Source organism: Bos taurus, chromosome 9 (genome assembly GCF_002263795.3).
Source record: "Bos taurus isolate L1 Dominette 01449 registration number 42190680 breed Hereford chromosome 9, ARS-UCD2.0, whole genome shotgun sequence".
Classification (NCBI taxonomy): Eukaryota; Metazoa; Chordata; class Mammalia; order Artiodactyla; family Bovidae; genus Bos; species Bos taurus.
In genome coordinates, this window is record NC_037336.1 from 77801616 (window position 1) to 77825380 (window position 23765).

The following is a 23765-nucleotide window of genomic DNA, read 5'->3' on the forward strand; positions in this document are numbered from 1 at the left end:
AATTAAACATTTGGATTATGCATAATTTAAGTATGTTTTAGCTTGGAATTCAGTGGTTTTATTGAATTAATCCTGAGTAGTTAAATTTTCTTTTCTGCTTTGCAAATTTTATGGCTCCAGATAGACTAGACACTTCACAGTTACAACTTATCCATTTTAACTCTGAAGACTGTCCAATATTAAGAAAAAATTTCTATCTGGGGGCAAATTGAGGATTCTCATTGACCATAAAGCTAGAAATTCAATAAAAAGAGAGTGGTGACTTCCAAAAGATATGTGGGGTGGAAAAAAATCTACCTCTTGGTACTGTAGAATAAATAGAGTTCTAGAATGGGGATGAAATGCAGTTCTGAGGTGAAGTGTTCAGTGGGAGAGTAAGTGATGGTGATATTGTCATGAATTCTGATCAATTAAATAAACCAACCAGCAGGGGATTTATTTCTGTCATGTTATGAGAAGCCTGTCTAGGGAGAGAAGAGGAAAATATTAGAACCTATTCAATATTTGTTCCACAAATATTTACTGAGTATTTCCTGTTTGATAGGTACCATGGTAGGCACTTAGGGAGTTCAGAGTCCGGTGGGAGGTATGAAAAAAGCAATTTTTTGTCAATAATTATAATAATACCTAATGTTAAGTGATTGCTTGCTGGTCCTTAGTCCTAAGTGCTTGCTTATCTTAGTCCTTCACATGGCTTCTCTGATTCAGTCCTCAGTAAGAGTATCAGAGATGAGTGCTATTATTAACCTAATTTTACAGGAAAGTCAACTGTGCCATATTTCTGTGGCACATTTGCTAAGTTAAGAAATACACATTCAGTTCAGTTCAGTCGCTCAGTCGTGTCCAATTCTTTGTGACCCCTGGACTGCAGCACGCCAGGTCTCCCTGTCCATCACCAGCTCCCAGAGCTTACTCAAACTCATGTCCATTGAGTCGGTGATGCCATGCAACCATCTCATCCTCTGTTATCCCCTTGTCCTCCTGCCTTCAATCTTTCCCAGGATCAGGGTCTTTTCAAATGAGTCAGTTCTTCTCATCAGGTGGCCAAAGGATTGGAGTTTCGGCTTCAGCTCTAGTCCTTCCAAAGAATATTCAGGACTGATTTCCTTTAGGATTCACTGATTGGATTTCCTTGCAGTCAAAGGGACTGTCAAGAGTCTTCTTCAACACCACAGTTCAAAAGCATCAATTCTTCGGCGCTCAGCTTTCTTTATAGTCCACCTCTCACATCCATATACGACTACTGGAAAAACCAAAGCTTTGACTAGATGGACCTTTGTTGGCAAAGTAATGTCTCTGCTTTTTAAAATGCTGTCTAGGTGCATTGCTATTAACTGAACTGTAGTTTTTTTAACATTTTGATATTACCAGTTTTCTCCTTTTTTCTGTTTTAGGATCCAGTCCAGCAGCTCATATTACTTCAGGCTATGTTTCAAGAGTAAAGGTAGAACACAAAGGCAGTCACTAAGCATGTGAGTGGCAGGAAGGATGATGTGGGGAAGAGACAGAGAAAGACTTCCAAAAACAGGGTGATGCTTGAACTTGATCTTGAAAGTTCAGGAAGAAATATTCAAGCAAAAAGTTATGGGAAGATCATTGAAACAAAAAGAAAAACCTGTAAAAATGTGTTATAATAGGGTGGGTTGTGCATAGTTCAAAATGATGGAAACAAGTCATGTATTTAGAAAAAAACAGGAAAGTGAGAGTAGGGAGTTAGGCCAGGGTGTAAAGTTAAAGACTTTAATGAGGTTCAAGAATTTGCATTTTATGCTACAAGTTTTCAAAGCCGTTGAAAGATTAAAGCAGAGGGATAACAATCAGGCTGTGTTTGAATGCTGTGTTTTGTAGTAGTTGTGTTGTTGTTTAGTAGCTAAGGTGTGTCTGACTCTTTTGTGACTCCATGGACTGTAGCCCACCAGCCTCCTCTGTCCATGGGGTTTTCCATGCAAGAATACTGGAGTGGGTTGCTACTTCCTTCTCCAGGGGATCTTCCCAGTGTCTTCTGCATTGGTAGGTGGATTCTTTACCACCTAGCCACCAGGGAACCCCTGTAGTATTACAGGAGTCATAAATATTGGATTAATCCCAAAGAAAGGTTATTTAGGATTGATTGCCATAGTCTGGGTGAGAGATAATGAAAATGGTGAAAAATTGAACAAAGTCTATGCCAGTAGATATGGAGAAGAGGATTTATAATTAAAAGATGGGAATAAATTTGATGATATCACTTGAGAAAGATTAAGGGTTCAGGTTTACTCATTTGATTGATGAAAAGTTGTGCTATCCATCAAGATGGAAACGAAGAAGGCAAAGAGAAATGGGAACAAGATTACGAGTTCAATTTTTGACATCTTTTTGTTGAAGGTTATTTGGTACTTCCATTGTGTGTGTGTGTGCTCAGTAGTGTCTGACTCTTCGCAACTCCATGGACTGTAGCCTCCTCTGTCCACAGAATTTTCCAGGCAAGAATACTGAAGCAGGCTACCATTTCCTTCTCCAGGGGATGGATCTTCCTGACCTAGGTATCTAAACTAAATTTCCTCATGTCTTGCATTAGCAAGACGGGCTCTTTATCACTATCTCCACCTGGGAAGCCCTGGTACTTCCATTAAATTTAAGTCAGAATGGCCATTGAAAATAAGATGGGAAATCATATCTGGGATGTTGATACAGATTGGGAATTCTGCATCATATTCGTGGTGCTAAAGCCAAGCTCAGTAATAATGTATAGGGTGGCAGTAATTGAAAATCTAGAATTAGAGGAAAGAGTAATTAATAATGAGCCAGTGGAGAAGAAAGAGGAAAAGTGGTGAATGCTGACAAAGACAGGAGAGAAGATAATCTTAAAAGAGAAATATAGTCAACTTTGCCATTAGCTTCACATTTTTTGAATAAAATAATGAATGAAAGACACTTCTGGCTTCAGCTGCATTATGTAAGGATCTTGGTAGCCATCACCCCTACCCTTACAATAAGAAAAAAGGTGAGCAAACAACATTAATGATTTTTCCTGGGCCTATTAGAGAACTGAGGTTATAGGGCAGATTTCGACACTCACATCTGGAGAGTTGGGTGAATACAAGAAGTGACTGCTATTACCTGAACAAGGTCCACTAGAGCCATAAACTGGTAGGGAGATAAATAGAAAGTCTGACAAACTGTGGAGGCTGAATGTGAATTAGTCTAGGAGAAGAAATGTCCTGGACCCACACTCTCCTAAGTATAACCTCCAGGACCATAACTAAATTCTCAAGGTAAAGAGCCAAGAAAGATCCCTTCATGACTCTGGCAAGGGGAGGGGAAAAGTAATCACTGTGAAATTGTGAAATAATAATTTTTCATAACAAAGACCTACTCCACTTTAGAAAGCAAATACTTTACCAGTGCCTTAACCCACCCAAGTGTGGGTCATTTCCTGGATTCCAGCCTTCTCTAGCCTTTTTTATTTTTTTTTGGTTGGGGGGGTTCTCACATAGGGGGAAAATGCTAGGAAACATGTGTTAAGGTAGCTGCAAAGGGACATAGAGCTACTAAAGGAATGATAATAGTGTAGAAAGTTTCCCTCCCCACAACAGGCTCAAATAAATGACAGTGGATTCTGGCAGAAGGAGCTGCAAGAAATAGATTTTGTCTGAAGAACTGTACAAAGAGAAGCTCCAATATAAAGGAGAGACAAAATTAGATAGTAGAGGACTTTGACACCTCTGACCGTACAGATGTGGCAAATATTATATATAATACTCTAGCCACATCAACGTAAAACCTTATACTAGTGGCCTATTTTCTTGAGTTCCTATTATTTAATATATCAGGTCCACGTGCAGATTTCAACAAAGATCACCAGGTGACCTAAAGGGGCAGTAAACAAAAACCAAAACAAAGGAAGAAATCCCAAGACTCCCAGTATGAAAAGACAAAGCAAACATCAGCACCAGATTAAGACACAGATTTTAGAATTAACAGATCTGGAATTAAAGTAATATGAATACTATGTTCAGGATTCTAATAGAAAAAGGAGACAGCATTCAAGAACAGATGAGTAATACAAGCAAAGAGGTGGAAACTTTAAGAAGGAGTCAAAAGAGAAGTGTTAAAAATCTTAGCAATTTTTGTGCTATTTTGACATGACATATGTAAGAAATACTGAAATAAAAATACATATAAAAGTAAACATTCTAATTGTATGTCCACTCTGTTTTTGTCTGAATGTCTTGGTGAGACACTTGAACACATCCTCAGGTCTTTTCAAAGCTGGAACAACTGACTGATTCAGTCAGATCACTCCCAGTAAAACAGAGAAATGAAGCACTGGAGTGAAAACAATTACGCCATTGAACTGCCCTTTCTTTGTTTCGGTTAATGCTGAAACTATGTATTTTGTTTATAAAAATATCTTTTGTCTCTCACTTTCCCAGTTTTCAGCTCCTCCCTAAGTAGCTCATCCAGCTTAGGGTCTTCCCCAATATGTTGGCGCTTGTCCTCATCATTCCCAACCCCACAGAAGCTGGAGTCGAGGTGGTGGCTTTCTCAAAAGCTCATGTCTCACCGTGGAATGCAGCACTTGGCTCGCTGGCTCAGAGGCTGCTTTCTATCCTGACAACAAAACCTACATTCAGACACCCATCCCAAGAGTGGCCTTTATATCTTCACACACTGCAGCACTCACTCCAGGACATTTAGCCTTTCTGTTATCCATTGATGTGAAGTGACCTGAAGTACCTCCGGGAATGGGAAGGGCAAGGTCAGATCACAACGGGCATGACCAGCTCGGGGTTTCCTTGAGAACATGGCTCTCTCTCATATTGTCTCTTCCTTATTCACTTCAGTGATCATCAACAGGCACTTTAATTCCTACTCCGAAGAGAATTGTTTTATCTCTGTTCTTAATAAAAGTTTAATAGCAGATAGGGCACTTTGGTGAAAGCTCATGTTAGTGAGATTTTATTTCACCCAACATACAGGCATAGTATGCACTTAAGTCATCGATGGGTTGTTGTAAGTAAAGCAAATAGCATATATTTACAGAACTGAGCAAACAGCATTTTATGATGCTATCCTCGAAACATTCACACTCTAATCAGCAATAGCTCTCCCTTTCATTAGTGAGCATCAGTGAGACACTCTTCTAATTAGCTATAAACTTACTGCTGAAGAGCAGTCATTTCAAATACTGTTTGTTACTAAAACAAATACCTGGAAATTACACTATTAGTACAAAAATCAATCCGGTTCTAAAGCCTAACACTGAAAGCAAACTTAAAACTCTCACTCCCACATGCAACTTGCTACCAGCAGGTTTTTCTTTGTAGTATTTGAAGACTTCTAACAAGCCAGGATCCACCAACAACATACATGGAGGCAAGAAAGGGATAAAGGCATGTGCCCAAATTTTATAATTACTTTGGAAGAGAGGCATATTGACAACAATTCGGGAGAGAGTGGAAGTGCTTAATCTCAGTACCCCTACTTGGATTCTGTTTTGTCAGAATGTTTGGGGACACTTGTTCGCATCATTAAAGCCATACTGATGATGAAGATATTTTCTTGACTTTCAAAAAATATACTATATCACAGGAAGTGGGTTGAAGAAAGAGGCAGATGTGTGTGTGTGTGTGTGTGTGTGTGTGTGTATCAAGTATAGCATCGTGGTGGGGGCGACGAAGGAGGTGTCCACAGAACCCTGAAAGCATTGATGGATCTTGTTTAAGAGGAAAGGCTTGAGAGGATGTCTAGATTTATTTGGATTTGGAGTAAGAGAATATATGACATTTTAAAGGTGGCATATACCTGTGGCAGATTCATATTGATGTATGGCAAAACCAATACAATATTGTAAGTAATTAACCTCCAATTAAAATAAATAAATTTATATTAAAAAAATAAAGATCATCAGGGGAAATCCTCTGCTTGAATCTCATCTCAATCATTTGTTAACTACAAAGGCTTTTTTGCCGTTTAAAAGCTGGGTGACTAAGTGTCTTGGTTTTATTTTAAATGTGGAGATGTGAGTACTGAAAGGATGTAGGTAAAACATATAGCACAGTACCTGGCAAGAATAAGTTTTCATTGACTTCTGCTCCTTCCCTTTCCCTTTCCTCCCTTGCATTTCCACCCCTTCCTCTCCATGCCAAATATCTTGATCTAGAATTCCAAGTCTTTTCACTGACTTCACTGACCTCCAATCTTCTCAGTGTCCATCTTCCCAGTTCAAGTCATTTCTTCTTTCAGGAAGCCCTCCCTTTGCTTACCTTGCTTGGCATGCCAAAATTCTATTGTTACGTTAAGTACTGCTTCCTCATCCAGACCTATCCTGACCTCGCCTACTGGACTTTTCCTTCTTCTGAATTCCCACTGTATTTTGTATATCTTCTTGGTTCTTATTCTCGTTATGTTGTATGTTGTAGTTACTTTTGTGCATGCTTTATTATTAGGCACCTTAAGAGTGGGATCAAATTGTCTGATAAACTTGCAAATCCAGTGCTTAGCACATTATCAAAGCTATATAACAATTATTTCTAAACTAGTATCCATTCTTTCACTAGTTAAATAAAACTTGAAGTGTCTTTGGATTTGAAATATTTTAATATGAAATGTGTCTAACTGGATAATGCCAAAAATTAGAAAATTAAAGCACTAAATGTATATTGAATCACTGCAGGTCCAATTCCATGACTCCATATGCTCTTTACTAAACAAAATGATAAAAAGGGCTTTGTTCAGAATCATTTTCTTACTAGACAAAGAGTTCATTATACCAGAGAACCTAAAGTTTGACATGGGCTCAGGAGAGTTATCCTAAATTGAAAAAAGAAGAAAAAAAAAGAGAAACTTACTATGCAATTGGACACTACATGGCCATTCAAAACCACTTTTTTAAAGACTATTTCATGACATGAGCAAATGGCTCGTAAAAATATTGAATAAGTGCATAGAATTATAGGATGCCAAGTGACATAATAAATTTAAATTTAATAACAGACAAAAATAAAATATGCCGAAATACAAATGTTTTAAGTGATGATGTCAGAGTAAAATAAAATAAAATGCTGATGTTTTTCACATTAGTTTTCTGTATTTTCAACAATGTTTTTCAATACATTTTGCATTGCTTTTATAATCAGGGCAATCATTAAAATGTGTTTTTAATAGAGTGGTGGTTTTCATTTAGAGGTGATTCTGTTCTTGTGGGGGCATTTGGCAATATTTGGAGGTATTTTGGTCACCCCTGAGGGGGAGGGGATGTGCTATTGACACTTAGCGGTAGAGGTCAGCAGCGCTGCTGGATCTCCTGCAATACACAACACAGTCCAGCTCAAGGAAGGGTTAACTCGCACAAACTGTCAATAGCACTGAAGTTGAGAAGCACCGAAGTAGAAGGAAAGCAACCAAAATATTCTCAAAGAGGAACAGACTCACCAAACCCTGGAAGATCAATCAACATAACGGACTATTGTGCCGGTCTTCAAACTTGTCCTGCCAAAATATTTATCGAGGCGGCAGCCTCATTACTGCTTTCTCTCCCTGTGCAACCTACACGTCCTCATCAAAAGCTCTTTGGTATGTTTTTAAATTGTGTTATCTTTGGTTACTCACATGTCTTCTTATGTTCCTAACAAGAAGAGAATTACTTAGGAGAAAGTTCAATAATCATTTTACCACTTGTGTCAACATGACTTCCATGGTGCTAGTACAAGGAAATGTTACTTCTGTAGTTCTAATAGTTAATCACTTGTATTCCCTGAATTTACTCTTTCGCTTGCATGTAACTGAATTCCAACTCAAATATTCCACAGTGTTATAGAAAATTAGCATAAGTGCTATATGTAGGTATATATGTTTGTACCTCTCTGAATATAATTATAGCTGCTTAGAAGCTTTATCTGCTAAGTATAATCCCTCCAAGTCAGTTTGTATGGGTCACTCTTTTCTGTTTCTTCACATGTCTTATAACTATTTGCTGAAAACAATATTTTAGACAATATCTTGTAGCAACTCTGGATATTGATTCCCTCCCCCCCACCCACCCCCACTGGCCTGGGAAATTTTCATTTTCATTGTTCTTGTTTGTGTGTTTGTTTAGTAACTTGTTTGTACTTCTTCAGTGAAGTCTCTTTCCTGCACCGTGTGCTGTCTCTAACATCTCTTAAATATCCCGGTTTGGGGCGCACAGACAATTTACCTGACTACTAGGGATGATTGTCCTTTTGGTCAGGCTCTTTGTCTGACCTTTATTAATCCACTAAGTTTCTGAGTGGTCTGTTTCTATTGGTATCATGTCAGATGTTAATCTCCACTAATTGTTAGTTGGTTGCTCTTTTGTTTTAGATAATACCCTGGGATATAAACTGTTCACATTCTGCTTCAGTTCAGTTCAGTCGCTCAGTCATGTCTGACTTTTTGCAACCCCATGAATCGCAGCACGCCAGGCCTCCCTGTCCATCACCAACTCCCAGAGTTCACTCAGACTCATGTCCATCAAGTCAGTGATGCCATCCAGCCATCTCATCCTCTGTCGTCCCCTTCTCCTCTTGCCCCCTAATCCTTCCCAGCATCAGAGTCTTTTCCAATAAGTCAACTCTTTGCATGAGGTGGCCAAAGTACTGGAGTTTCAGCTTTAGCATCATTCCTTCCAAAGAAATCCCAGGGCTCCTCTCAAGGGTAGAGTGTTGTAAGTGTTTGAAGCTGCTTTGATCTCTTAGGCTGAGCCTCTGGGCTATGGAGCTAGAAACTGTGCCTGGTGAGAAATAGGAAACTTGTTCTTTACTGACTGCCCCTCCCAGATCCTTCCACAGGGGCTGTGTGTTGGAGGCCTTTGGGAACTGGTGCTGGTGTCCAGCTGGTGCCACCACTCAGTATGAATATTCCTCAGCTCAGACTGGGAGAATGGAATCTGCTGATTTCACCGATTGCTGAACCTAGTCTTTTCACTCGAGGAGATTGTTAAAGATGGTCACTCAGCTACTGAGACCACTGGAGCAGGTCTTATGAAACATAGACTGAATGGGCAAGTATAGCCTTCAACAGCTTCCTGCTGAGGATCCTTCTTATGTTGTGAGAAATGAGATAGAATAATGAGTGATACTGTTACAAAGCAGAACTATGGGAGGGGGTAGGCACAGTTTCTAGCTCAAGAGCTATGGTCTCTCATTGACAAATTTCCATTGATTCTATTGAATAAATGCTTGTCAAATTTGTGAGTCATTTAATCAGTCTTTAAAGTTTTCAAATATCATCTTTGCTAATTTTGACCAGTTTAATAGACATCTTTCCAGAGGAGTGGTTTTCCTATTGAGACAGGAGGGAAGAGAGGCAAAGCACAACCTTTAAACGAATGAGAGAGCCATTATGGATACAATAAAATCTAATTAGAAGTGATCAGGCCCAAGGTGAGAAAATTCAACTTCCAGTAGACCTTGAGCTTCATTATACACTCATTGTAATACATTAGCATATGCTAAATGACATGCCCACAGGTGCCATGACAGCTCCAAAGCTGACCATGAAAAGGCTAAAAATGAGCAGTGGCTCAATCCCTGGAAATCCCAACCCTTTCCCCAAAATACTTGGAATAATCCTTCTACTGATTCAGTTCAGTTCAGTTCAGTCGCTCAGTCATGTCCAACTCTTTGTGACCCCATGGACTGCAGCACAGCAGGCCTTCCTGTCCATCACCAACTCCCGGAGTTTACCCAAACTCATGTCCATTGAGTCAGTGATGCCGTCCAACCATCTCATCTTCTGTCATCCCCTTCTCCCATCTTCAATCTTTCCCAGCATCAGGGGCTTTTCAAATGAGTCAGCTTTTCACATCAGGTAGCCAAAGTATTGGAGTTTCAGCTTCAACATCAGTCCTTCCAATGAATATTCAGGACTGATTTCCTTTAGGATGGACTGGTTGGATCTCCTTGCAGTCCAAGGGATTAGCCTTGGACTCCTACTGATTAGCCTATAAAATTACCCAACTCATAAAAACTAACAGACCCATTTTTCAGGCTATTCTTGCCTTTTGAGACAGACTATATTCTGCCTGTGGAATGTATTAGGTTGGTGCAAAAACATTGCAGCTTTGTAATGTTGAGCTTTGCTGTTTGATATTGGAATACATTCTTAAATAAATGGTTATGTTTTACATCATTTTAATGCACATTTCTCGTGTTAATTTTTTTGCTAATGACATTATGTGCTGTTTATTTTATATTTAAGATTATAGAAATGATGTTAGACAAAAAGCAAGTTCAAGCAATTTTTAAATTCAAGTTCAAAATGGGTCTTAAAGCAGTGGAGACAACTTGCAACATCAACGACTAATTGGTCCTAGGAACTGCTAACAAACATTCAGTGGTGGTTCAAGAAGCTTTGCAAAGCAGATGATAGCCTTAAAGAGGAGTGTAGTGGCCAGCCATCAGAAGTTGTCAATAACAAGCTGAGAGCATCATCGAAGCTGATTCTCTTACAACTATGAGAAGTTGCTGAAGAAATCAATGTTGATCATTCTATGGTTGTTCAGCATTTGAAGCAAACTGGAAAGGTGAAAAAGCTCCATAATTGGGTGCCTTGTGAGGTGACTGAAAATACAAAAAGACATCATTTTGAAGTATTGTCTTCTCTTATTCTACACAGTAACAATGAAACATTTCTTGGTCAAATTGTGACATGCAACAAAAAGTGGATTTTGTATGACAGCTGGTGATGACCAGCTCAGTGGCTGGACCGAGTAGAAGCTCCAAAGCACTTCCCAAAACCAAATTGCACCAAAAATAGATCATGGTGACTGTTTGGTGGTCTGTTGCTTGTCTGATCCACCACAGCTTTCTGAATTCCATTACATCTGAGAAGTATGCTCAGCAAATTGATGTGATGCACTGAAAACTGCAGTGCCTGCAGCTGGTATTGGTCACCAGAATGGGCCCACTTCTGCAAGACTGCGTGTTACACAACCAATGCTGCAAAAGTAGAATGAATTGGGTTACGAAGTTTTGCCTCACCCACCATATTCACCTGACCTCTCGCCAACTGGCTACCATTTCTTCAAGCATCTTGACAACTTTTTGCAGAGAAAATGTTTCCACAACCAGCAGGAGGTAGAAAATGTTTTCCAAGAGCTCATCAAATCCTGAAGCATGGATTTTTCGCTACAGGAGTAAATAAATTTGTTTCTCTTTGGCAAAAATATGTTGATTGTAATGGTTCTTATTTTGATTAATAAAGATGTGTTTGAGCTGAGTTATAATGATTTAAAATTCATGGTCTGAAACAGCAATTACTTTTGTACCAACCTAATATATCTTCCAGAGCTACTCTCACTTTCTGAGATGGCCCACACTCTGTGGAGTGTGTTTCTTCCAAGGCTACTCTCACCTTTTGAAATGGATCATGTTCTGCCTACGGAAGGTGTCTCTCTGCTTTCACTTTACCATAACTTGCTCTTGAATTCTTTCCTGCATGAAGCCAAGGACCCTCAGGTTGGTGGCTTGTCCAGTGAACTCACCTGAGACCTGGGATATGACTACCCTCTCATGTCCCCATATTCCTGCAACACCTTTACAAAGGAGGAGAGGAAGAAAGTAATCTTCTCTCCCTTCCAATGTTCCATTGATTATAAAAATGTAGCTCATTTATTTCCCACATGGCACAGAGGTAAAGGATATGCTGGAGATGCAGAAGATAGCAGTTAGATCCCTGGATTGGGAAGACTCTCTGGAGAAGGAAATGGCAACCTATTCCAGTATTCTTGCTTGGAAAATTCCATGGACAGAGGAGTTTGGCAGGCTGCAGTCCATGGGGTCTCAAAGAGTTGGACATTACTGAATGACTGAGCATGTATGCATGCCACTTATTTCTAGAGCTTGAGCCCTTTTCACTGCTTGCTTGTATTCTTCACAAGCTGCTACTGCTAAGTCACTTCAGACGTGTCCGACTCTGTGCGACCCCATAGACGGCAGCCCACCAGGCTCCCCCGTCCCTGGGATTCTCCAGGCAGGCTGTATTAATAAATCTACTACTGCCTTTCACTTTGCCTCTCACTGAATTCCTTCTGTGTTGAGACATAAAGAACTTGAACTTCACTGAGTCCTGAGATGAGTTTTGGGGTATTGGTTGGAAGATTGTAGGTTTGAGTCCCAACTAGGTGTACATGAGTTTGAGTCCCATGTGAGGTGTGCCATCTTGCAATGAGATATGAGATATTCATACCACCTTTCTGAGATTCCTCCTCCTCTCCCCAGTTCTTAATACATTAAGTGAACCATTCTGTTCTAATATCTTGTTTGTAGCATACTATTCATGTCAAGCATATCTGCACTGATTTCTACCTGCTGGATCTACCAACTGCTGAAAGAGGGGTATGGAAATTTCCAACTTAATAGTGCATTTGTCTATTTCTTTTTCCAGTTCTGTTAGTTTTCATGTCACTTATTTTGATGATTTTTTTAGGTACATGTATGTTAAGGATTATTAAATCTCCCTCAAGAATTCACCACTCTATCATTATGTAATATTCTTCTTTATCACTGATAATTTCCCTTGTTCTGAAGTCTGCTTTGTTGGAAATTAATAATGTTACACAATTTTTCATTTGATTATAATGAGCATGATATACTTTTCTCCATTCATTTAACCGAGATGTGTCTTTACATTTGAAATAGCTTTCTTAAAGTGAGTAGGTAACACATATTTGCTGCTGCTGCTGCTAAGTCACTTCAGTCGTGTCCGACTCTGTGCGACCCCATAGACGGTTCTCCAGGCAAGAACACTGGAGTGGGTTGCCATTTCCTTCTCCAATGCATGAAAGTGAGAAGTGAAAGTGAAGTCGCTCAGTCGTGTTCGACTCTTTGTGACCCTATGGACTGCAGCCTACCAGGTTCCTCCATCCATGGGATTTTCCAGGCAAGAGTACTGGAGTGGGTTGCCATTGCCTTCTCCGAACCCATATTTAGATTAAAAAAAATTTTTATCCACTCTTATGAATCTGTTTTTTAACTGATATATTTAGACTATTCCATTTAAAGTGCTTACTGATCCAGTTGAGATAATGTCTAATATGTTTGTAATGATTTTTCTATTTGTTGCAGTTATTCTCTGATATTATTCTTCTAGATATTTTATATTATTTCATTTTCTCTCTGCTCTTAGAGTGTCAATTGTACTCCTTTTTAAAACTTTTAATTTTTTCTCTAGAATTTGAAATACACATTTACAAGTAATCTAAGTCTACTTTTAAATAACACTATGCAGTGTCATATGTAGTGTAGATACTTAATGAGAAAGTGTGAAAGTGTTAGTCATTCAGTCATGCCTGATTCTTTGTGACCCCGTGGGCTGTAGCCTGTCAGGCTCCTCTGTCCATGGAGTTTTCTAGGCAATAATACTGGAATGGAAAGTCATTCCCTTCTCCAGGGGATCTTTCAGGCCCAGGGATTGAACCCAGTCTCTTGCATTGCAGGCAGACTTTTTACTGTCTTCACTCAGTCATGTCTGACTCTTTGTGACTCCATGGAGTATACAGTCCACAGAATTCTCCAGGCCAGAATATTGGAGTGGGTAGCCAATACTTTCTCCAGGGGATCTTCCCAACCCAGGGATCAAACCCAGGTCTCCTGCATTGCAGGTGAATTCTTCACCAAATGAACCATCAGGGAAGCCCAAAGTAGTTCCAAGTCCTACCTCCTCTTTATGCGTGTTATGTAGAATACTCTGGGTCTTTTCAAAATGGTTGCTTTCCTCTCCTTGTCAGAAAAATCTTTCTTCTTCTTCATTAGTACTTGTTGGGGTTCTTTACATTTAAAACTATGAAAATGTTGGTGTCCACCTAAATCCACATCCTTGAGGAATTTCTCATTATCATACTAGTTCACCAGCACACTCCAGTGATGCTGTCATAATTGCCATTCAGACTTCTTAACAGGTTACGGTTCCATTCCCTTTTATTCCAGGTAAGTTGGTCTCGGTGTGATTCTCTCTATTCCTCGAGTCTCCAGAGTTTAGGGTGTCAGTGTGACCTGACACCTCACTTTTTCTGATGAGTTTGAGTGATTAGTTTCTATTTGTTCAGCTTGATTCTACTAAGAACAGCGGTAACATCTTCCAAGCTCAATATCTGTCAGAATTGAAAGCATAAGTCCTACATAATCTTTAAAGACATTTTAGGATCCATTTTAAAATTCACTGGGATATATATCAAATGTTGTACCCCTGGTAATTCTTATTCTATCCTCAAGAATCCTTAAACATTCAGGAAAATGTTACTTAATAAAAATGTTTATTTCCCTGCATGTAGTCTCGAGAGAGCTATCAAACTCTTTCTGTGAATATTGTACCCATGGCAACTCTTACCCTGTTCTCCAAAATTCTTAAACACTCAAGAAAATGTTACTTAATAGTAACTTTTATTCCCCAATATACAGTCTCTAGGGAGCTATCAGCTTCTTTTTTGAATAACATTTTGATCACTGTTTATAAGCAGGCAGAAAATTAACAAACAAAAATCCTCTCATTAGTTGAGACTTTGAGATTTGAATCTTTCCATAGCTGAAAATGATTCAAAATAATAAAGCTTCCTAAAATAAATTGTTGCAGCCCTAACCAGAGCAACTGTTTTCTACATTCTTTATTTTGTAAGTTATTTTTATATTACTATTTTTACTACTATTGGAGTTTTTCTTTTCTTTAAAAAGTTACCATTTAAGCAAGTCAAATGTAACTAAAACAAAAGGGAGGTATAAATAAAAAATAATTTTTAAGGGAATTTCTTGAGATTTGTCATTAAGAGATTTTTGCCATTTACCTGCCAGTGTCATAGTATTATTTGTATTTTTCAAAAGTAAACTCAAACATACAATATTATTATCTAAAATTTGTATGCTATATGAATTTTTGTCAACAGACTTGGGTTAATTTTATTTTGCTGTACATAATGCAATGTATGTTTTTTCTAGCATTAATTTACTGAAAATAATCATACAAGACCACTGTATAATTGCAATTCTGTATATATCCTCAAATGCTTGATAGAAATACAATTGTTATTATTTATAGTGTTTGTGGTAGAAGATCATACTAATGACAGTATTTTTCTGTCATTTTAATTTTTAAGCAAATATTAACAAATTAAAACTAACTGAATTAACTGTCAATGATTTCTTTAGACTATATTATTTAATCTAATTAATCCCATCAAAACTAATTTTTCCTCTGAACAACAATATTGTGAACTATATATAAAATAAAATAATTTACAAAAAGCTCTCTGTGCATTCTTTATCTGACTTATTTTCTATTTGGTATATTTTGCATATGTTAATTCTATGCCTATATGTATATATCAGTTTTGGTTTGAGAGCTTGAGAGTTAAGAGTTCTGTATTATTATTTTTCCTATGTGGTTTTATCTATGGAAAATTCTATATTCTATTCAAACAAATACAGAATATTTATCAAGGTAGACATATTATGGACCACAAATGAGTGTCAATAAGTTTAAAAGGATTTCAATTATATAAAGTATGTTCCTTGACTATATGAGCATTAAATTATAAATCAATAAAAGAAAAACAGGTGGGAAGTCCAGAAGTGGTAACTTGAACTAACTGGTAGTTCAAATAAGAAAAGTAAAGTATTTTTAACAGTATGAAAGTACAAACAGACACACCAAAATTTGTAAGATGCTGTTAACACAGTAATGAGGGGAAAAATATTATAAGTCCTAAAGTCCAATACAAGAAATGAGAAAAAAGTCTCAAATCAGTATCCGTGTTTTCTCTAAGAAACTCGAAGAGCAAATTGAACTAAAATTAATCACAGATAGAAAAATAATGAAATCAGAAATCAATGAAACAGAAAATGGTGAAACCAACAGAGAAAAATCAATGTAGTCAAAAGTAGTTTTATGAAACAATACATAAAACTGATAAATCTCTAGCCTGGCAAAATAGGGGGTAAAAAGGACATAAATTGCCAATATCAGGAATGAGAGAGGTACCATCAATACAAATTCTATGAGAAATTAAAAGGCTAGTAAAGAAATAGTTTGAACTGCTGAACTACTTTATGGCAATAAATTTAACAATTTGTATGTTATTCGCTCAGTTATGTCCAACTCTTTGCAAATCCCTGGACTGTAGCCCACCAGGCTCCTCTGTCCATGGGATCTTCTGGGCAAAAATACCGGAGTGCCATTTCCTTCTCCAGGGAGTCTTCACGTCCCAGGGATCGAATCTGGGTTTCCGTCATTGTATGCAGATTCTTTTCTGTCTGAGCCACCAGGGATGAAGTGAACAAACTCTTGAAAGGCACAAGTTCCTAAAGCTCACTGAATAAATGAAATCTTTATGTTAACAGACAATCAGAATGGCACTGTTCTATTAAATTAATTTGTAGTTACAAATTTTCCTGTAAGGGAAGGTCCAGGCCCATACCACTTGGCAAATTCTTTTAAACATTTAAGAAAGAAATAATAGAAATCGTAAATCTAGAGGATTGAAGACAAGTGAATGCTTAACAACACATTCTATGAATCAAGTACTATCTTAATTCCAAAACTGGACAAAAAGATATCACAAGGAAAGGAAACTACAGATTAATATCTTTGACAAACATAGATGCAACAATTCTTCATAAAAAATTTAGTGATTAAGTTCAGTAGAATGTCAAAATATAAGACAAGATAAGAGCAGAAGGTTTGTCTTGAGAATTCAGTGTTAGTGAGTTTTACATTTAAAAATTATTCAGTGTAATTAACCTACCCAATCAGATCAGATCAGTCACACAGTCATGTCTGACTCTTTGTGACCCCATGAATCGCAGCACGCCAGGCCTCTCTGTCCATCACCAACTCCCAGAGTTCACTCAGACTCAAGTCCATAGAGTCAGTGATGCCATCCAGCCATCTCATCCTCTGTCGATCCCTTCTCCTCCTGCCCCCAGTCCCTCCCAGCATCAGGGTTTTTTCCAATGAGTCAACTCTTCGCATGAGGTGGCCAAAGTACTGGAGTTTCAGCCTCAGCATCATTCCTTCCAAAGAACACCCAGGGCTGATCTCCTTTAGGGTGGACTGGTTGGATCTCCTTGCAGTCCAAGGGACTCTCAAGAGTCTTCTCCAACACCACAGTTCAAAAGCATCAATTCTTTGGTGCTCAGCGTTCTTCACAGTCCAATTCTTGCATCCATACATGACCACTGGAAAAACCACAGCCTTGACTAGACGAACATTTGTTGGCAAAGTAATGTCTCTGCTTTTGAATATGCTATCTAGGCTGGTCATAACTTTCCTTCCAAGGAGTAAGCATCTTTTAATTTCATGGCTACAATCACCATCTGCATTGATTTTGGAGCCCGAAAAAATAAAGTCTGATACCATTTCCACTGTTTCCCCATCTATTTCCCATGAAGTGATGGGACCAGATGCCATGATCTTAGTTTTCTGAATGTTGAGCTTTAAGCCAACTTTTGTAAAATTAGCTCAATGGACCATAGAAGTAAATATAAAAATTAAGCTTGATTTCACTGTCTTTACTCAGAAATTACAAAGATGTATTCCAGAGTTAATTATCTTTGAATTATTTAATTCTCTAAGGGAATCAACAAATACATCAAGTACTTTTAAAATGTGGTTACAAAGTGGTTTGAAACAAAAAATATAATCTTTGTCCCAGTGCTAAGTAGATAGATCTATTAAATTAAATTGAAATGAGAATTCCTAAAAATGTATCCAAGGAAGAACTCTAAATACTGGAGAATTTACAGAAAACTAAGTTTTTAAAAAGTCTTCTCTGAGAATCTTTAAATTTTTACTTTTTAGGTGGTAGTCCTAACTGAATAAGATGCGTACTTTGTTACTGCTGGGACTCATGTTCTTATTAGAAAGTCATTGGCAGAGTGACAAGTAAATAAATGGTGAAGGTGGCAAGAAGAGGCAGTGCGCAAAGGTCAAGAAACTCTAAAGAAGGGAACTGAAGAGACCCTTCACATAATTAACCCCGCCTAAAATCTCCTTGTGTATACTGAAATTACAATGTATTTACCTGTTATGGTCTTGAGGACAGTAAAGGAGGGAAAATTCTGATCTTACTTATTGTAAGGTCTCCTTTTGAAGTGAGAAATTGACAGAGTTCAGACAGGCATCTTTTCTAAACTTAATATTTTGTTGTTTAGTCACTAAGTCATATCTGACTCCTTTTGAGACCCCATTGACTGTAGCCCACCAGGCAACCCTGTCCATGGGATTTGCCAGGCAAGAGTACTGGAGTGGGTTGCCATTTCCTTCTCCAGGGGATCTTCCTGACCAAAGGATCAAACCATAACTCACCAGGGAAGCCCGGCCCATCTAAGCATATAAAATATTTTAAATAAATATTTTTACTTTGGCTTTTATAACTATAATAATTATATATATTATATATAGTATGCTTATATACTATATTATATATATTATATTATTATATATTATATTATTATATTATATCTATTATATACTATACACATATACTATATTATATAATAATTATATATATTATATATAGTATGCAAAAGCATAGTATGCTTTGCAAAGATCAGGTCTGGTGAATATAATTAATTACTAGACAGATTTAACCTATAAAGACTTTTAAAAAGTTTTTGCTGTTTTTGACAGCTATACTTAACTACCATTGTATCATCTATAGAATAATAGACAATGATTTCTAAAAAATGTATTTTATAAATGAGGGCTCTTCTTATCTCAGCACTGAAAATTTCATCCCTCTGTTTGCTTTGGATAATTTGAGTGTTGGAATCTCTTGATTCCTTGAGAATCCCTTCAGTGCAGCATAATTCTAAGTCAGAATTTAGGGCAGCATCAAGAGTTCTAATTTTGGAATTATGCTCTGAAGATCCTTTGACAATTTCTTGTCATCATCTTAAGAGTCAAAAGTGTTGAGCTGCCAGGACAGTCTGTTAAACAGAACAGTTATTCTTTGCTTAATGCTTTATATGTTGGGCATCTAGGTTAAATGAATAGCATTAAGAATTCTTCAGCTAAAAATTTAAATGTAAACTCATTGACTACACTATGTCAGTAAGAAGGATATTCATTAGATTGGATGATTACATTTAGAATAAAACATTTCTATTCTGGAACTATTAGATTACAGCATTAGTAACCTATCTGAAAATAATTAATATACTCTTAAACAAAGCAGAAAGGATGATCGTCACTATGAGAAAATCAGTCTAACACTATAAAGCTGAAAATATTCTAAAAGTAACAAAAAGAATAAGCCTACATATACAAACTTATGTGGTAACATGACCTAGGGAGGAAGGAGATTCCCTCACATTAATGATAATGAATGATGAAATACTGCCACATGTTACCTCAACCTAAGCATCACAAAGCATGTTCTGTAAAGGTTTTTCAATTTAAGTATGATATTATGTAATCAAAATATAAAAATTAAGAATGAACTAAAATTTGCTAGGTGTGTATTATAGATTATGTTAATCATAAATAACTTGGTGGTTTTTTGCATTTTATTTATTATTTTTAGAGTCTTTATTGAATTTGTTACAATGTTGCTTCTTATTTTTATGTGTGGTTTTTTTGGCCTTGAGGCATGTGGGATCTTAGCTCCCTAAGCAAGGATCAGACCCACACCTCTTGAATTGGAAGGTGAAGTCTTAAACATTAGACCACCAGGGAAGTTCAGATAACTTGGTACTTTAATTTTAGAAATTGAATATAGGAATTGAGAGGTAATTAATTACCTTGTTGGTCTCTGCAAAGGATTGAGACATTGTGTTCAATTTTGGGATCTTGCAACTAGTGAGGAGCCTATACTTAGATATGGCTTATTAAATACTCACAGAGGTGACAGATAAGAAAAAAGTATGAGAGAAATGGTGAAGTCAGGAGAGTGATGCAAAAGTTAACTTTAGCATACAGTGACCTAGAGTAATAAGTAGATGTAACATTTTCTTTTTCTAAAATTCATTGAAATTGCAATGTTATTTTCTATGCTCAATGGAGATGGGAATGCGTAATGTTTCTTTGAATATTAATATTTTACAGTTATTTATCATAATAACATTTTGGGAAGAAAAGTAGAAGAGTAGAAAACAAGAAAGACAGTGATATGTGAGTAAATGAATGGAATTCTGAGTTTAAAAATGAGATCGGATTTCTAATCAGAGAGTATTTTGAGCATTGTTTTTTGTGTCTTTGGGCTCAGAGCTCTGCATCAAGGCTACCTTTTCAATTTAACATTTTTATGGTTACTCATGATTTAGAGTCCTTCCCAGAGAAACAAGAAGGTACAAGTCTTACCATTTCTTTCATTTCATTGAGATTATCCTTTCAATTTGGCTTTTATTAATCAGCTCCTTGGTGTTAGACACTATGCTGGATGCTTTGTCCATGTTTTATCATTAAATATTTACAACTACCATCTGAAGCTCATCTACTTATTGTGACATTTAGAGGTGAACTTTCAGATGAAATTCTTTCATATCATAATGTAGACACCCCTGAAAAGAAGTTTGTTTATATCATCCACTGCTTTATTGTCCATGTTTGGAGCATAGCCTGGCTCTTAGTAGAGATTTAAAAGACATTAAAATTTCTGAGTAAACTAAGCTAATAAAAGTTTAAAAATTTATCCAAAATCACTTGGTTAATAAGTAATAGAACTGGAATTTTATTAGAGCCACCATTTTGACTCTTATTCTGGGATTAGATATTAACTTTAATTTTAATAATATACAATTAAAACAATGTTTTATAGATGACACATTGGAATGAGAAATAAATTATGTGAAGGACCTATTGAAAAGATAGAAACTGCTATTTGATATTATTTATGGTAGTCCACATAAATGGAACATCAATCAAGTGAGCCTTAGGAAGCATCACTACGAACAAAGCTAGTGGAGGTGATGGAATTCCAACTTAGTTATTTCAAATCCTAAAAGATGATGCTGTTAAAGTGCTGAATTCAATATGGCAGTAAATCTGGAAAACTCAGCAGTGGCCACAGGACTGGAAAAGGTCAGTTTTCATTCCAATCCCAAAGAAAGGCAATGCCAAAGAATGTTCAAACTACTGTACAATTGCACTCATCTCACACGATAGCAAAGTAATGATCAAAATTCTGCAAGCCAGACTTCAACAGTATGTGAACTGTGAATTTCCAGATGTTCAAGCTGGATTTAAAAATGGCAGAAGAACCAGAGAAAAAGTTGCCAACATCAACTGGATCATCAAGAAAGCAACAGAATTCCAGAAAAACATCTACTTCTGCTTTTTTGAATGTGCCAAATTCTTTGACTGTGTGGATCACAACAAACTGTAGAAAATTCTGAAAGAGATGGAAATACCAAACCACTTTACTTGCCTCCTGAGAAATCTGTATGTAGGTCAAGAAGCAACAGTTAGAACTGGATATGGAACAACAGACTGTTCCAAATAGGGAAAGGAGTATGTCAAGGGTGTATATTGTTTTGGCTTATTTAACTTACATGCAGAGTACATCATGGGAAATGCTGGGCTGGATGACTCACAAGCTGGAATCAAGATTGCCAGGAGAAATATCAATAACCTCAGATACAGAGATGACATCACCCTTATGCAGACAGTGAAGAAGAACTAAAGAGTATCTTGGTGAAAGTGAAAAAGTTGGCTTAAAATTCAACATTCAGCAAACTAAATTTTGGCATCCAGTCTAATCACTTCATGGCATATAGATTGGGAAACAATGAAACAGTGACAGACTTTATTTTCTTGGGTTCCAAAACCACTGTAGATAGTGACTGCAGCCATGAAATTAAAAGACGCCTGCTCCTTGGAAGAAAAGCTATGACCAACCTAGAGAGCATATTAAAAAGCAAGAGACATTACTTTGCCAACAAAGGTCCATCTAGTGACAGCTATTGTTTTTCCAGTAGTCATGTATGGATGTGAGAGTTGGGCTATAAAGAAACCTGAGCACCGAAGAATTGATGCTTTTGAACTGTGGTGTTGGAGAAGACTCTTGAGAGTCCCTTGGACTGCAAGGAGAGCATACCAGTCAATCCTAAAGGAAATCAGTTCCTGAATATTCACTGGAAGGACTGCTGCTGAAGCTGGAACTCCAATACTTTGGCCATCTGATGTGAAGAACTGACTCCTTGGAAAAGACTCTGTTACTGGGAAAGATTGAATGCAGGAGGAGAAGGGGATGACAGAGGATGAGATGGTTGGATGGCATCACTGACTCGAGGGACATGAGTTTGAGCGAGCTCTGGGAGTTGGTGATGGACAGGGACACCTGGCGTGCTGCAGTCCGTGGGGTCACAAAGAGTCAGACACGACTGAGTGACTGAACTGAATTGATGGTAGTCCCCCTAGTTGATATGGTTTGGACTCTGTTATTCTACAGGAGTATAAAAGAAGAAACAGATTTGAAATTGTGAAATAAGAATCAGAAAGTTGATTCTTATGTGTATGGGTATGTGCATACATACAATGAAAGGAAAGAGTTATGAAGGAGAACATTTGACAAATGACTCTATGATTTTGACTTGCATTGTGTAGGATGTGGATGGCACTAATCAAGGCAAATAGAGGTGAGAAGGATGGGATCCAAATAAGATACCTTCTTTATTTTGTGGTTAATTCCTTAAGAATCCATAAATCCTACTTACAAGAAATCCATTGTCCTTTATTTGTGGACCTTTTCCTCACTGTTGTAACTTATGCAAGAACTCTGGCATTTATTTAATCCCAGAAGGATGGGATAGTCTTGCTTCCAAGAGAACTTGGGGTTGTTTTATTCCATTCCCGCTGCTTGTTGTTGCCATGTGTTCCTGTTGAGGAATTGTTCTCCCAGTTTCATGGAGACTTGGCTCCTCTGAAGCTATGCCCATCTATCTCTATATTCGAAGGAATGGTGTCCTATCCTAACGTTCCAAGGTTAGAACTCTCTGAGTTTAAGGATATTGAGCTATCGTCAATGTATTAAGTATCTGGGAATGAGAATTAGGATTTTGATCTTATTCTATCCAGAAGATCTAGACACCTATTCACCTCATTAGTGATTAACAGTACATACTAAGGAGAAAAGTATATTTTGCTAAAGTGCTAAAAATGTATTGATTTTCCCTAGAATAATGGATTTTTCCTTGCAATTTTCCTGAGAAGCATCTTTCTCAGGTAGCCTGTTCTAAGGTGGCCCATGTCCTTTAATTGTAGACATTACATGATATAATTTCTAAGGGCTCCTTTGAAAGAAAATGCTTAATACAACTGATTCTGTTTTAACAGACATCTTACACGAATTTGGGGGAGATGATACAATTCAACCCATAAAACAGATAAGAGAAACAATGACCATGAAATGGAGAAGGTGACGTGTGTCCTTAGATCCAGTGTCACAATGAGAGTTCTCAGAGGTGACAAGTGGAAAGTCATTTCATGAGTCAAGATAGTGAAACAGTGAATATACTTCCTGCTGTATTTCATTACTGGATACTAACTCTTGAAATTGTCTTGATTATATTATTGTATTGTGGCTTTGATGAGACGATTTTTTGAGGGCTCTTCTTAACCCGTGAATATGAATTAAAAGGGAAAAAGGGAGGATACAAAGGGAAGACCTGAGTGACTTAAATTTATACTCAGCTTGATCCACTTGCTGAACTGATTATTATTTTCTCTCACTACTAAATTATTTGCCCTTCCTCATTTCCTCTTAAGAGTTTATTCATATATACACATCAAGGGGTGCCCAGGAGTTTCCAGCAGCAAAATCAATTCAGTTT